This window comes from Monodelphis domestica, chromosome 5 (assembly GCF_027887165.1).
Source record: "Monodelphis domestica isolate mMonDom1 chromosome 5, mMonDom1.pri, whole genome shotgun sequence".
In the NCBI taxonomy this organism is placed as follows: Eukaryota; Metazoa; Chordata; class Mammalia; order Didelphimorphia; family Didelphidae; genus Monodelphis; species Monodelphis domestica.
Window position 1 is genome coordinate 211,851,544 of NC_077231.1, and position 14,880 is coordinate 211,866,423.

Consider the following 14,880-nt stretch of genomic DNA (forward strand, 5'->3'; position numbering starts at 1 on the left):
ATAGTTTCCAAAAATAAGAATATCATCTCAGTAATAAAGAATATGACTGTTATGCTATAGTCTTCCCTGGTCAGAGGATCAGTAGAAAGAACTGGGCATAGTTAGCCTGGAAATGTGAAGACTCAATAGAATTATGAAAGGCATATTTAAGAACTTGTAGGGCTGGAATGTGGAAGATTGATCTGACTTTTGGGAATGTGTTTGCTTGGCCCTAGAAAGCAGACTAATAAGCAATTGGTAGAAGTTGAAAGGAAGTAAACAGAGTTGGTATGAGGAATATCTTTCCAGGAAAATCTGTCCACCTAGACATCTTCAAGAAAAGTCCAAGTGATCATTTCTTGTGCAGATTGTAGAGAAAATTGTTTGAGTTACAGGGACTGGGCTAGATGGCCCTGGAGCTCCCTTCCAAAATCCCAGTTCCATGATAATTACAGAGGTATATGCTATGGAACTATTTTGTTTTTATATTTTTTATAATTTTTTATTTTATAATTATATATATAATTTTTAAATTATTTTCCATAATAATTAATGTACACATTCAGTTTTTCAAAGATGACTTTATTTCAAACTCATCGAGAACAACACAGACTTTGCTTATGAGAGTAAAGCATTTATAGCTGAAGAATCATCTCTCTTTTCATTGGTCTAGTTCAAGTCTTTTTGAAAATCACCATATTAACTTCCTTCCCTACTACTTCCAAGGGCAGAATCTAAAAGAAAGAGTCAGCCAACAGAGACCAGTTGCACTTAGAGGCCAATCATCATCATCTTCATCATCTAGGATTTAATGGTCATTAATTTTAATTAGAAAAAAAATATTTCTGATTGTATTTGTCTAAGCTAGTTTTCTCAGCCCTGTCCTCCTATCCTCTTCTTGAACTACTATGAAAATAATAATAATAATGCAAAGGAATACACACACACACCAGCTTTCTTAATAATTTACTTGTCCTAAAACAGTTTTTTTTTAAACCAGATTGGTTTTTCCAAGGCAAAATAAAGGCAGTATGATACAGCAGAATTACTCATTGACTTGAAGATCAGAGGACTTGAGTTTACATTCCATCTCTAAGCTTTATCTGTGTGACTTTCCTCTTTTTCCCTTGTCTCCCCACAGTGCTATCCCAAATAAATGGCTATATACTTCTTTCTTAATCAGTAACACATTTCTCAGGGATAATAGTAAACATTTAAGATGATTCATTCTTATTCTCCCAAGAAATTCAGAATAGATATTAATCCTCATAAATTCCCTGATGGGTTTAACTGGCTTTTCAACAGAACTGGGGAGGGGGTTTTGGAAATTTTTAATGAGGTGAGTCTAAGAAAAAACAAACCCTTACCTTCTGTCTTAGAATCAGTACTAAGTATTGGTTCCAAGGGAGAAGAACTGTAAGGGCAGGCCAATGGGGGTTAAGTGACTTGCCCAGGGTCACACAGTTAGGAAGTGTCTGAGGGCAGATTGGAACCCAGGACCTCCTGTCTATGGACCAAGCTCTCAATCCACTAAGCCACCCAGCTGCCCCTAAAGAAGTGAGTTTTGAGGGAAAAGCAGCCCCACAAAGAAATAACTTCCAGTCCCCAATTTAGAAATGGTGAGTTATTAGTAAATTTAAAAACTCAGAATGAATTTTCCACATAGAAACAAGTTATAATTGGTGGTTAATCACCTACAGGGCCTAACCACCATTGATAATACTTTCTCTACAAAAATACATTCAGGAGGTAAGCATATGCATTCTCAAGGTTGGAAGGGAATTTGAATAGGTTGTCTAATTGGTTCCCTATTCAAAGTATGAATCTCTATAACATCATAGCTCTGTATCATCCAGTCTCTGCTAAAAGATCTTTGGTACCAAAGAACTCATTATCCATGCAACTTCGTCTAGTTATTAGTATCTGCCCTTTCCATTTTCCCTCTCTTTGTACAGAAATCAGGAACTCTCTCATGCATATCTTAATGCAATAGCAATTCCATCTGAGCGGGAGGAAAAACAGGTCCAATCACTGAAGGGGGTATGAAGGGGGGAAACTGGGGCTGGGCATAGAAACTTTTCCTACTTGTGTGATCTAGCTAAGGAGCCCTAGCATTGATAGTGGATAAAGGGCTGGCAAAGAAGACCAAAGTTCAAATTCTATCTCTGGAATTTTGTAGCTCTACAACCCTAAACAACTGACATTTAACTGCTCTCAGCCTCAATTTCCTCATCAATAAAATAAGGATTATAATAGCACTTGCCTCATAGAATTGTTGTGAGATAAAATACAGGAGCATATGTAAAGTGTTTTGCAAACCTTAAAGCATTATATAAATATTAGTTATTATTATTATCTCAGCAAATGTCACATGATAATAATCCATGTTGACAAATCCATGATGACAGACATATGAAATTGTAGAACAAAAGTATAAGAAAATACAAGAGAATGCAGATTTTTAAAATTTAGATTACATGTGATACAGTTCTCATTAATCTGAGAAAAGTACTCAAGGCCTGGAAAGAACTTCTATTTTCATCAAGATGTAACTGGATTGGAAGAAGCCAAGTGGCTCACTGTATTAAGAGTCAGGGCTAGAGACTAGAGATGCTGGGTTAATATCTGGCCCCAGACATGTCCTAGTTGTGTGACCCTGGACAATTCACTTAACCACCATTGCCTAGGCTTACTGCTCCTCTGCCTTGGAACTAATACCCAGTACTGATTCTATTATGGAGGATAAAGGTTGTTTTTTTTTTTTTAACTATGTAACTGGATTCCATCAATATGCCAATGAATTTTCTCTTCCCTTTTCAGTCGAGGATGCACAGATTTTTAGGGTACTCATGTGAAGTTTGGAGAGCTGATCATACCAAAGGGATCTAATACCACAAATGAATGCTCATAGGACTCAGTCTTTGACTTTGGGGCCCTCTGCAATGTTGACTGTGACCATTCCCTAGGTAATTAATGTTTGGAATATCTAGGTCTATTTAGTTGTTTTCAATTCTTTAATCTCCCAGGGCTCCCAAACAATCATTGAAAATAGCAAGGTCGATGCCAAGAATAAAGCATAGGTCATACCTAGGGAATTCTAAGTTGTAGGTGAGTTTTGAAAGCTACATCTCCCTGCACCTCTTCTCCCTCTCCCCATTTCAAATTTATACAACTAAACCATTGTTAAGAAAATCTCTGTACCCTCACTGAACTGTCCACCTTTGGATGGAAGAAATTAAAATGCTCCAAAACTAGAATGGTCCAATATTTCTGAGGATCCCTTTGGAACAGAGCCCTAAAGAAAGTGCTGAAGGGATTCTTAAAAACAATACTATTTAACAAACCTTTATCAAGTACCTGCTATGTGCAATACATTGTACAAAGTACAGGGGATATAAATTCAAACATTAAAAACCCTGCCCTCAAAGAGTTTATATTCTATTGGAGGGAAATAACATGTTGGAACAGGTAATATTCAAATAGTTGTGAGACTATAGCCACCTGGAAATGGATTCTATATGCCATAAAATACAGCATAGGAAGTGAGATTAAAATGTGAATTTAAGGGGAATGTAAGCCTAGGGCAGGACAGACTGATGTGATAATGAGTGGATTTCAGATTTTTGTCTTCATCTAGGAATTTTACTGAATAAATGAATGAATGAATGTGAATCAAATCAGGGTGGAGAATCAATATCTACCTTCTAGTGAGATTGTTCTGCTTTTTTCTCTTTGTAATTTTGAGATTGGGAGGCAAGGGAGTATACATATATCTTATGACATCCTCCACAAAAAGCTTCTGGAGAAACTGAAATTGAAAACTAGATCTTAACATAATGATGTGGTGTTGAGATTTCAGACCTCACAAGAAGAGGAGAACTGCTAACCCCTCAGGATACATCAAAAGTTGGGTCTTTTACCTTTATTCCTTTTAATTAAGTGACTAATATATAATAAATATCTATAATATATAATGCAATAATCTATAATGCATAATATTTTGGGTCATTTAAGCTACAAGGAAGATGAGAATCTTGATGGGGTGGTTCCTGAGCCACTTGAATAAATTCATGAAGTGTTGATAATGTTCAAATTTTCTGCCCTCAATTAAGACAAGATAGACCCTAATCCAGTGATGGCAAACCTTTTGGAGGGGTGGGTGATGTCCTCAGGCACCCATGGAGAGGAGGAGAGGAACAACACAGCTCTATGTCCCTTTGGCTTTCTAATGGCAAACTCTGTGCTGGGGTGATAGCTGGCATGCCCATAGAGAGGGCTCTGAGTGCCCCCCCCCCGGCATGTGTGCCATAGGATTGCCACCATGGCCTTAACCTGGTTTCTAAAATAGTAAGGGACTGGGAAACAAGAACGTAGGATGATCTATTCCCACTTGTGCAAAGATCCAAGCAAGCAGCCTGTGTCCACACGTGTATTGGAGGGTCTGAAGAGAGCACAGGAGCTGGGGCAGCTTGAGTTCAGCTTATTCAGAGAATTCTAAGCCCACCTACCCACCTACTTGTCTTTCTAATTTTAGGGTCCATAGAAGGCAGTTGCTTCTGTGAAGAGGATAAATCTCATACCTTACATAAGTAAATACAAGGCAACTGGAGGAGGGATGGAGCATTAATGACTATGAGGATTGGCAAAGACTTCATGTAGGAGGTGTCTCCTAAATTGAGCCTTGAAATAAGCTAAGGATGCTAAGTAGTGGAGATAAGAAAAGCATGCATTCCAAGGATGGGTAAGAGCCTGTGAGATGTCAGATATAAATATATCACATCTCATAACTGTTCCCCATATCATCAATCCACAATAGATCAAGTACTGAAGACCTTGACTATTTTATGAGTCCAGAACTACAGAGTGGGAATCAAGAGGGGGAAAAGGTTTCTCTGTTATTTTTTTAAAATTGTTCTTTTTTAGGGGGCAGCTGGGTAGCTCAGTGGATTGAGAGCCAGCCCTAGAGACGGGAGATCCTAGGTTCAAATCTGGCCTCAGACACTTCCCAGCTGTGTGACCCTGGGCAAGTCACTTGACCCCCATTGCCTAGCCCTTACCACTCTTCTGCCTTGGAGCCAATACACAGTATTGACTCCAAGATGGAAGGTAAGGGTTTTTATAAAAAAAAAAATTTAAAAAATTGTTCTTTTTAGCTACTTAGCCTTTTCAAGCTTCTATTTTCAAAATACTGAGTGATGAGCAAAGAATAGTGATAAGAGGATAGAATAGTAAATATGGTTCCTCCACTCTTTGCATCCACATTATAACCAGTCTATAAGAGAAGTAGATTAATGAAATGATATAATGGACCATAAAATAATTCTAACTCCTTTAGGCTGAATAGTAATTATAACAAGTAGTAGGCAAAGTTTTACACTAATTAGGAATATTGAATGAAGAATGCATTCTATAGGGGCAGCTAGGAGGGTTAATGGATAGAGAGTCAGACCTGGAGAAGGGAGAACCTGGTTTCAAATCTGACCTCAGACTCTTCCTACCTGTGCGACCCTGGGCAAGTCACTTAACCCCCACTGCCTAGTCCTTACAGCTCTTCTGCCTTGGAACTGAAGCTTAGTATCAATTCTAAGATAGAAGTTGAGGATTTTTTAAAAAGCATTAAATGTTATAGCAAGGAGAAAGAAGTTCCCTCTCCAGTTTGCACACTGTATACATGTGGAACAATGGGATGCTAGAGAAAATATTATAATAGACACATGTGACAATGGTAATATAAAAAATCTTCATAAGGATGAGAATTGATAAAAATACAAGAAAAAAGATTTTTGTAAATTATATTCTACAGAAGACCATATTTTCACAGTCATTAATTGTATGAAAGGAGCAGAGAATACCAGCTCCTACCATGATTATTGTATGTTGAATATCAAAAAGGCATCTGACTCAGTAGAGCAAAATCAGCCTAAATGCTCTTCTCCAACAAGTCACCTCTCATGCATTTGTTAAAATCATGAAAGACTCCTCAGCGGATTCAACAATTAAGACATTCAACAGACATTCAGTTCAAAATGCAACAGCCATATAAAAAGCACTTTTTTATGTTCAAGACAATAAGAATGCAAAAACAAAAACAAAATAATTCTAGTGTTTGGGAATATTAGAGTCAAATAGGGAGGCAAGAGAAAATATGAACAATGGTGAGGACCAGGGAAGGCTTCATTGAGGAGTTGATCCCTGAATTTACCCTCAAAAATTTCCAAAGATTTGCTTCATAATTGTCTGCTTATCAATATCAAATGATGTAGAAAAATGATCAGATATGTAATACAGAGCCAATATGAAAGAACATAGATTGAGAACTGGAAGGGTCATAAAAGATCATCTAGCCTACCCAGACTCCAACATCTTCCTGACTTCAAGGTAAGGCTATCACTCACTATCCCATTCTGCCTCATTCTACAAATGAGGAAATTGAAACCCAGAAAATTTAAGTGACTTACCCAAGGTGACACAGAGTAAATAGAAGGGTTACCTTGGTTCTATGAATCCAAGAATCAGCACTCTATTAGAAATACCACACAGCATATAAATGATGTGGTCTTTCAGTTGCTTTTGTTTATGAATGACATTGCAGTAACTCTATTAAGCTCTGGAATATTGAAGAAACTTCAAAATAAAGCCCAGAACACTTCATTCAAAAGAGTCCCCCATGTGTGGAATGCTCTCTCTTCTTATCTTTGCCTCCTGGCTTCTCTGGCTTCTTTAAGATGGAGATGGAATCCCATCTTCCACAGGCCACTCTAGTTTCTTCCCTTTTATTGATTACTTCCCATTTATCCTATATATAGCTTGTATTTAGACACAGTTGTTGCATTTTGTCTTCCCTATTACACTGTGAGCTCCTCAAGAGCAGGAACTGTCTTTAGACTCTACATCAGCCCCTGGTGTTTAGCAGGTGCTTAATAAATGCATATTGTCTGGTTATCTGATTTAACTATCTATCCATATATTAAAAACCAAGGGAATGGGGGCAACTAGATAGCACTACAGATAGAGTGCCATGTCTGGAGTTGAGAGGGTAGAAAGAAGAGGTGAAAGTTCTTAACCTGCAACTTTCTTTCTTCTACCTCCCAACATAATCGCCTTCTCTGAGAGACATTGATTATTTTACCTAAACTCAAAACCTAGTCCCAGGTCTGTGTCACATATTTGAGCCCCATCAGTGTTGCCATGACTGAATTTTCCCACTTACATATCAGGCATTGTGACTCTCACTTCCCTTACCGATGCTGTGAAGAACTGGAAATAAATATTTGGACAATAAAAGGCTAGAGCAGCACCCCACCATAGAGAGGACCAATCACAGTGAAAACCATAAGCCCAATGCCTCAGTGGGAGTAAGAGCCAGACCTCTGTGGGTTCACCCATTTGAGGCAAATTGCCTCTTCCAGGCATTCTGCTTAGTTCCTGGAAGAATTACTTTGCCTCAATTGGGAGGGAAATTTACTGGAAGCAAAAGACCTCTTCCAGGCAGACCATCTGCTCCCAGAAAGAAGCATTCTATCTCAAATGGGGGGATTCTTGCCCTCCCAAGGGGGAATGGAGTTTGCCCAATCAACATTACCCTCAAACATTCCTCAAAATATATTTTCATAACAAACTGTGAGTTTTATGACAATTAGTTTGGACTATAGCAGAAGAGGAGGAAGCCTTCTCCACCAGGGGACTGATTCTCTGAAAGGATAGATCTAAGCCTCTCTGGCCAGATTAGGTGATATTTATGTAGTATATATTGTGATTATGCCAATAAGTAATTGCATAATTTTGTTATCTCCTCTACACTCTTTCAAATCTAAGTAATACTTTTATCTGTTTAGTTTAGAAGTTTTTAACGAGAGCCATAAACTTGTTTTCTTCAAGCATTTGATCCTTGTGGTTTAATAACAGGTTTCCTTTATAATCCTATGCACTTTATTTTTATCCATTAAAAATATTATCCTACAAAAGGATTCACAGGCTTTCCCAAACTGTCAAGGGGGCCCATAACATAAAAAGGTTAAGAACTCCTTTAGACTCATATCCATTTATCCAAAATCCAAGTATACTTATAAAAGTATATATATATATGCTAGGGGCAGTTAGTTGGCTTAGTAGATTGAGAACCAATCCTGGAGATGGGAAGTCCCAAGTTCAAATTGACCTCAGCCATTTCCTAGCTTTGTGACCCTGAGCAAATCACTTAACCCCAATTACTACTTAACATTCCTGCTTTGGAACTGATACTTAGTACCCATTCTAGGGCAGAAGGAAAGGTTTTGGTTTTTTTTTTTAAGCATATCCTAATAAATTGTATATGATAAAAGTACAAAGTAAACTGATCTAGTGCACTTTTAGTCTTCAAGGTATCTAAGAACTGGCTAAATGTCACTACAATAAATTCAGGATATCTGCCCAAATCTTCAAACATCAACATTTAGATGTATCAAATCCTTATTTTGAAGATTTGTGATTTTTTCACTCTCTCTCTGCCAGAGCAGCTCACAGTATTCATCTCTTAGCTGACTAGCTTAATTATTTGCAATAGCTGGGGGAAAAAAAATCTATCCCTCCCATAGCCAACTTTCTTTTCTCCCACGAACTCAGCGAGGTAGATACTCAGAAGGCATACAGAGTTCACCACTGAGCCCATATTCAAAGCTTCTCCAGCTTGGTAGGACCTGACAAAACTTGTCCCCTACAGACAGAATCTTTGAGAATCCATTGTCTCCTCTACACTAAGGTGAGACACTTACGTGACTCAGTGGCAAAAGAACTGACCTTGTAGTCTGAGTTCAAATCCTGCTTCTGACATACCAGTGTGTGGCCCTGGGCAAGTTACCTAACTTCTATCAGCCTCAGTTTCCTTATGTCTAAAAAAAGTAAAAGAATAATCTCTAACTCATAAGGTTGCTGTAAGGATCTATTAAAATAAAATAGCTAAAGAATTTGGCACATCTTAAAGCACTATCTAAATTCTAGCTAGTATTATCATTATTTTATTATTATTCCAAGATACCAGAGTAGGACCTTCAGTGGTGTCATATGAAATATGGCTCAAAATAATTGAACAATCGATCGAGGTTAAGCAATCTGATTAACAGAGATTTTTTTCCTTCCCCATGGAAATGGCCTTTGTTATAATGAGATTCAACCAACATTGCTTACCTGTTGTCCAGCTGTATGTTCAGACGTCATTCCTAAATCCTTAAAACCAAAAGTAGCCTGCTTATCAGTTGGAATCACTGCTGGATCAGAGGTGAGGCTCTAAGATGCTCGCCTATTTTCCATTGCCTCGCTACACTCATCAAATCTGGTTAAATGAGTATTTCTTCCCCTGGAATACCCTGAACACATGAATATATGCTATATGTAGGCTAAAAACGCAATTCCTGTAAAGCTAGCATGCTATTCTTAGAGCTGCGATGTCATTACCTTAACTGAATCTACCTTACAATGAAACTGCAGCTGCCTAGCAACTAAAGCTAAGGAAAAGGGAAACATTCCTTTCTTCCGGCTCTCTGAGAGGGAAAAGACTAAACTTAAACAGCCTAAATTACACTCTTTCTTATATTCTTCGAGTAATCAAGTTGGAGATTCAATAAAGTGGCTCGTCTTCCTACAGTTTGAACTGGGTAGAACAATAAATACCTGGTTTCAACCTTGTTCCAACTTATAACCTCTCAATCCAGATAAAGTAATTTAAATTGAATTATTTGAGTGACAGTACTGCTAAATAACTTCCATGGAGAAGAATTATATGTCTGTAAATGCATATGCATGCACTTATAATATTCACTCCCTAACTATATTTGTGTCTATGCCCATGTCACATGGATATATGATTGGCAGTATCTCAAAGAGGATAGAAGATTAAAATTGGAGTCAGAAGACCTGGATTCAAATCATGACTTTTGTCACCTTGGGCAAGTAATTTAAATTTTGTAAACTGAAGAAAGTGTACTATATGACTCTCCAGATTTTATTATTATGCATCAATAAGCATTCTCTTATCCCCTACAATCCTCTTACCCTTGTGATTTCCTTCTCCCATTGATGAATTCCTTACAGAAACTCCATTTTGAGGAAGGGTCTACCCATCCTTCATTCCCATCCCAGCTCTGATTCTGATTCTCTGGATTTTGTCACCATGACTACTCATGGGTACTGCAGTCTCTCTATCTGTTTTAGGTACTCTCTTCTCTATTAGAATGTACATACTTTGGGGGCAGAGATTGTCTTTCTTTTTGCTTGTATCTGCATCCTGAGTACTTATCACCCAGCCAGATGTATAGTAAGTGCTTAATAAATGTTTGTTCACCTTGAGACTGTAGCTTATCAAGTTTCTGGAATTCCCATGAGATAGGGTTTATAAAGTACTTTACAAAGTTGAAAATAGCATGTAAGTCGGTTAATACATGTTACACAAACACACAGTGTTGTTCAGTAGTATCTGACTTTTCATGACTTTATTGACTAAAGCACACCAATGCCTTCTCTCCTCCACTATCTCCTGAAGACTGTCCAAGTTTATGTTCATTACTTCCATTACACTATCTATCCATCTCATCCTCTGCCCTCCCCTTTTACTTTTGCCTTCAATCTCTCCCAACATCAGGGTCTTTTCCAATGAGTGTGTTCTATCCTCTCTTTATGTGGCCAAAATATTTAAACTTCAGCTTCAGGATTTGACCTTCTAGTGAATAATGTGAGTTAATTTCTTTAAATTGATTTAATCTCCTTGCTGTCCAAGGGACTCCCAAAAGTCTCCTCCAGGGAATTCCATGGGAACTGGAATGATCTCTAGGAATTGATGCAGAGTGAACGGAGCAGAACCAGGAGAACATTGTACACAGAGACTGAAACACTGTGGTACAATCAAATGTAATGGACTTCTTCATTAGTGGCAATGAAGTGATCCAGAACAATTCTGAAGGACTTATGAGAAAGAACACTATCCACATTCAGAGGAATAACTGTGGGAGCAGAAACACAGAAGAAAAACAACTGCCTGATCACATGGGTCTATGGGGATATGATTGGGGATGCAGACTCTAAATGATTATTACCCTAGTGCAAATATTAATAATATGGAAAAAGGTCTTAATCAATGACACATGTAAAACCCAGTGGAGATGCTTGTTGGCTATGGGAGGGGGGGTGCGAGGAGAGGAGGGAAAGAACATAATTCATGTAACTATGGAAAAATATTCTAAATTAATTAAATAAATAAACTTTTTTTTAAGTCTTCTCCAATACCACAATTTGAAGCATTGATTCTGTAGCTCTTAGCCTTTCTTATATACCAGCTGTGACATATAGTACTAGATAAAGCAGAGTAATATGAGGGGTAAAGTGCTAGATTGGAAATCAACAGATCTGAGTTGATATCCTGCCTTTACCACTTGCTATCTATGACCTTAGATCATGCTAACCTTTCTGATTCTCATCTTCCTTGTCTGTAAAATCAGCATAATTCTATTCACCTCTTTCCTTCTTCACAAGATCATTGTAAGGAAAGTGCTCTGTAAATGCAAGGGATTATTGTTCATATGTACAATATGTATATGCATATTGATATGTAACTATATAATTGATATACTCTTAATTTGCAACCACCCCTTAATTAATGTTGGGGAGCCTTCTTCTTCTAGAAAGATAAAAAGCAATTAGGGTTGGTAATACCCTTTTAGGGTCCTAAAGTCATAAATGTATGCATCTTGTTATAAACCAACCTACTCCTCCAGTCCCCTTGAGAATCCATTAGCTGCACACAGATCCTAACATATGGCAAGTATTCACACTAAAACATAGAGATTAGAAGGAGCAGGGCCGAGCCATAGACAAGACAACATAAACATAGTGATTCTCTAACTCCCAAGACATGCTCTTCTCAGCTCTCACACACAAATAGACAAAGGTTCTGTGATTTTTTTAAGTGTAAAGGAACTCTCAGAAAGGAAACATCCTCTCAATACAAATCACAACTGTCTGTGGATGAGAAGATAAATCCTAAAGAGTTACCTAAGCAATGGAGCAGTTCAGTGATTTGCCCACTCAGGTTCACAGAGCTAGTGAATGTCACAGATGGGATTTGAGCTCAGGTCTTCATGACTTCAGGCCCAGCACTCGCAAAGAATGGAAAAAATAAGAATACCCAGATATATACCCTTACAGAAGCAGGCAATGAGACTATAGTTGTTCACATATCTATTATATTCACATAACATATCAGATTGTGAGCTCCTTGAGGGCAGGGACTGTCTTGCCTCCTTTTGTATCCTCACATTTCCTGGCACATAACAGGACTTAATAAATGCCTACCCTACTGACTGATATAGCTGACTTAGAAGATTTCTGAGAATGGTATTTGAATTTCTGATCCATAAAATGTTAGATTGATGGCTTCCCAGGCAGAGAGATAGGATGTACCTAATAAAAGTTACTATGACTTTATTTGCCTGGTGCTTTTCAAATCTATCAAAAGGACTTTAAACTCAAAAAAGATGGTCAGGGAAGAAATTTGTCATGTATATTCGTACATTCATCTTCCACCCTAGAAGCCATAGAGAACAGTTACAATGCAGAAAGAATAGCAACTGAGACAGGAGACAATTGTTTTTAAAAGGGAGCCAGGAATAAAACCTACCACCTGAAATATCTATACATAAGTGCTCAAAGGTTAGGTAAGCCAGAGGAGCTAGAGTTCCTAATCCAAAAGAGGTAAACCTAACCTCCTGAGTATTGTTGAGACTTGATGGGATGAGACTTATGATTAGAATATAGTTCTGATGGGATGTGCTTTATTAAAAAAAAATAAGATAGATTAGGTGAGGGAGGAGGGAAGATAAAACTTGTATCTTCATGTGAGAAAATACAGAAGAGGGAAACATGGTGGAGAGCATTTTGGTGAAAATCAATAGATGCAGAAATTGAAGAGACTTAACTATCTGAATATACTACAAACCACCTGGACAGAAGGAAGAAATAGATAAGGAGTTGAGAAAACATTACAAATATGGTACAGAAGCATGCTAGAGCAATATTCTCATACTGCTAATTGCGCAGATATCAATTACACCTCTATCTGCCCAAAACAGAGCAGGTAATATGTTTTTGATTTGTCTTTATGATAATTTTATCTTTCTAAAGGTGAAAGGTTAAAAACCAACAATGCTGTTCTGGATCTGATTCATCAGCTAGGTGGAAATGGTTGCTTGGGTAAGAATAATAGGATTTCTATGGGAAGTGACCATTGTTTCTTAGAGTCTAGATAAAAAAGGAAAGGAAAGTCGATCATTGCCTGATATTCAACTTGGAATTTTCGAAAGTATACTTCAAAAAGCTCTAAAGAAGGATAGGTAAGACCCCATGGACTAAATTCTATAAGGGAAGGAAATGAGACAGAAAAAGAAACAATTCCAATGAAAAGAAATGGGAGTTGCTTGGAGAGATTGATGGAGATGCATGCCTAATATGCTTGGAAAAAAATAACTCCTCAGGCAACTTAGAAGTTTTAAAGGATTTGCACAGAAGATAGGAACAAGTACAGGTATAAGGATAAATGCAAAAGCATAGGTTGGAACTTTAAGAACAGTTTTATAAATGCAAAAGATAGAAATCAACTGAGCCTGGTAAAGAAAGCTAAAGACAACAAAAAAGACGTGTGTATTTTTTTTAATCTATATTAGGAAAAAACAGACTTTCAAAGAAGAGATTGGACTTCTCAGTATGCTCAAGTCTAATCTTGTTTCTATTTATCTGTCCAAAAGAATGACCTTTGTATTGGTAAAGACAGAACAAAGAGGCTAGTGGGGAGTTAAAACCGAAGACAAGTAATAACAAGAGAACACTTAGTTACCCTAGATGAATTCAAGTCATCTGGGCCAGATAAACTACATCCTCTGTTTCCAAAAATACCAAGTGATGTGACTTCTGAGCCTATGTCTGTGAAATTTGAAAGACTCTATATATAGAATAAGGAAATTACCTCAGGACTGAAGACGGTAAAATTTTGTCCCAATTTTCAAATACAACAACAAAAAAAAATGAAGAGAAGGGTGCATCTGAAAACTATAGGCTGGTATGCTTGACTTTGATTTCTGGTAAGATTCTAAAATTATTATTATATTATTAATATATAATTATATATTATTAATTATTTTATTAATATTAATACTTATTAATATTATATATTATTAATAGATGTTCATGAACATCTAGAAAAAGAAGTCATAATTATAAAAAGTTGACATGGTTTCAAGAAAATCATGGCAAATAAAACTTCTCCCACCCCTATCCCTTTTTTCTGAAAGGGATGTTGTTGTAGCTATCATTTACCTAGATGTTAGCCAAGGGTTTGACAAAGTAACTCATGCCATTCTGGTGGAAAAGATCTAGAGAAAGTCTATTAGAAGATAATACAACTAGATGGATTCATGAGTTGAATGGCCAAAGGATAGTCATTGATGGTTCAATATCAGCTCAGAAGGAGGTGTCTTCTTGAAGGACACAGATAGAGGAATAGATAGCATTCTTATCAAATTGGCAGATGGTATAAAACTGATAACAAGCCACTGGATGACAGAACAAGGATCAATAACATTCTTGAGATGTTAGAATATTACAACTGGTTTGGAAAAACTACTTTGTAAATACCAAATTGAGGAAGTATGGTTAGACACCAGTTTGTTGGGAAAAAAATATGAAGGTTTTGTTGGAATGCTACCTCAATATTAATCAGTAATGTGAGGTAGCTGCCCAAAAAAAGGTAATAGCCTTAGGCTTCATTAAGAGATCTACACTGGGGGCAGCTACATGGCTCAGTGGATTGAGATACAGGAGGTCCTGTGTTCAAATTTGGCCTCAAACACTTCCTAGCAATGGGATCCTGGGCAAGTCACTTAA

At 37.3% G+C, this 14,880-nt stretch overlaps 1 protein-coding gene and 1 long non-coding RNA gene across 3 annotated transcripts in view; both read right to left on the reverse strand.

The window, feature by feature from the left end:
* DGKI (diacylglycerol kinase iota) overlaps nt 1-14,880 on the reverse strand; it is a 623,490-nt gene that overhangs the window by 592,683 nt on the left and 15,927 nt on the right. The window lies entirely within an intron of this gene.
* On the reverse strand, nt 541-11,027 carry LOC103102069 (uncharacterized). Its single transcript, XR_473125.3, has 2 exons — nt 9,142-11,027; nt 541-780 (listed from the first exon to the last, which is right to left on the reverse strand). It is a non-coding gene; the product is annotated as an uncharacterized LOC103102069 (long non-coding RNA).